The sequence below is a fragment of the Acomys russatus genome, chromosome 18 (assembly GCF_903995435.1).
Source record: "Acomys russatus chromosome 18, mAcoRus1.1, whole genome shotgun sequence".
Taxonomy (NCBI): Eukaryota; Metazoa; Chordata; class Mammalia; order Rodentia; family Muridae; genus Acomys; species Acomys russatus.
In genome coordinates this window covers 32,867,622-32,869,385 of record NC_067154.1, presented here as the reverse complement: position 1 = coordinate 32,869,385, position 1,764 = coordinate 32,867,622, and the positions used below count along the sequence as shown (strand labels likewise).

General features: G+C 44.6%; 1 pseudogene; it reads left to right on the top strand.

Annotated features, from left to right (window-relative positions):
- Positions 1-248: 248 nt before the first annotated feature.
- LOC127202229 (actin, cytoplasmic 2-like) lies at positions 249-1,377 on the top strand (annotated as a pseudogene).
- The last annotated feature ends 387 nt before the right edge of the window (positions 1,378-1,764 follow it).

The window sequence follows — 1,764 nt, the reverse complement described above, 5'->3', positions numbered from 1 at the left end:
AATTCTTATTAATAACACTCTAAAAGCAATGGCTACTAAATGGAGGACTACAGTTTTCAGAAATACAAAGGAACTTAAAATGATCATTTTATATTTCCAGAAAAGTGGATAAGTTGAATATAATTACCTTTGGAATACATTTTTTTCATTGTGTATTCAAATAATATATGCAATTCTGATCGAAAAGTATGTTGGCTCACTCTGTGTGACCTCTGGCTGCTCCGTTGCCCCGTCCTTCTTCAATTGCAACGGAAGAACAAATCACCGCACTCATCATTGACAATGGCTCTGGTATGTACAAAGCTGGCGTTGCTAGTGACGACGGCCCCAGGGCCATGTTTTCTTCCATCATCAGTCGCCCCCGACACCAGGGTGTCATGGTAGGCATGGGCCAGAAAGATTCCTACATGGGTGATGAGACCCAGAGCAAGAGAGGTATCCTGACCCGAAAGTACCCCTTTGAGCACGGACAATTTTTGTCACCAACAAGGATGACATGGAGAAGATCTGGCACCATACCTTCTACAGTGAGCTGCGTGTGGCCCCTAAGGAAAACCTAATGCTTCTGAATGTGGTCCCTCAGAATCCCAAAGCAAACAGAGAAGATTATACAGATAATGTTTGAAACCTTCAATACTCCAGCCGTGTACGTGGCCATTCAGGCTGTTCTGTCCCGGTATGCATCTGGGCACACTATTGGCATTGTCATGGACTCTCGTGATGGGGTCACACATATACTGCCCATTTACGAGGGCTATGCCCTTCCGCATGTCATCTTGTGTCTGGACTTAACTGGCCGGGACTTGACAGACTACTTCATGAAGATCCTGACCGAGCGGGGCTACAGCTTTACCGCCACTACTGAGCGGGAAATTGTGCATGACATGAAGGAGAAGCTGTGCTATGTGTGGCCCTGCATTTTGAGCAAGAAATGGCTATTGTTGCATCCTCCTCTTTCTTGGAGAAGAGCTATGGGTTGACTGAAGGGCAGGTGATCACCATTGGCAATGAGTGATTCCAGGGCCCAGTAGCACTCTTCCAGCCTTCCTTCCTGGGCTCGGAGTCATATGGCATCCATGAGACCACCTTCAACTCCATCATGAAGTGTGATGTGGACATCCTCAAGGACCTGTATGCCAACACAGTGCTGTCTGGTGGTACCACCATGTATCCAGGCATTGCTGACAGGATGAAGAAGGAGATCACAGCCCTTGCACCCAGCACAATGAAGATTAAGGTCAGTGCTCCTCCTGAGCGCAAGTGCTCTGAATTGGCGGCTCTATCCTGCCTTCCTTATCCACCTTCCAGCAGATGGGGCTCAGCAAGCAGGAGTACAATGAGTTGGACCCCACCATCGTCCACAGCAACTGCTTCTAGATGGACTGAGCAAATGCCAGGCATCGACTGCATAAGCTGATTCTGAAGTATGGATTTGCCCTGGCAAATGTACCCACCTCATGTAAGCCTCATGAAACTGGAATAAGCTTTTAAAACGAAATTTTTCCTTGAATCTTGTATCCAATATTGTCACTGATTTTGACCTTGTATTCAAGTTAACTGTGCCCTTGATACAATGTTTAATACCCTGTGCATATCTTGATTTAGCAACACATCGTTGTGTAAAGAAAAATAAAAGTGTTGCAGTAACTGAAAAAAAGTAAGTTAATTTATCTTTCCCTTACATTGCTATTAATTAAAGCCATATAGTAAAAAAGCGTAATTAGATGCTTCTTTCAAACAAAAAGTATTTAACTATTATCAAGT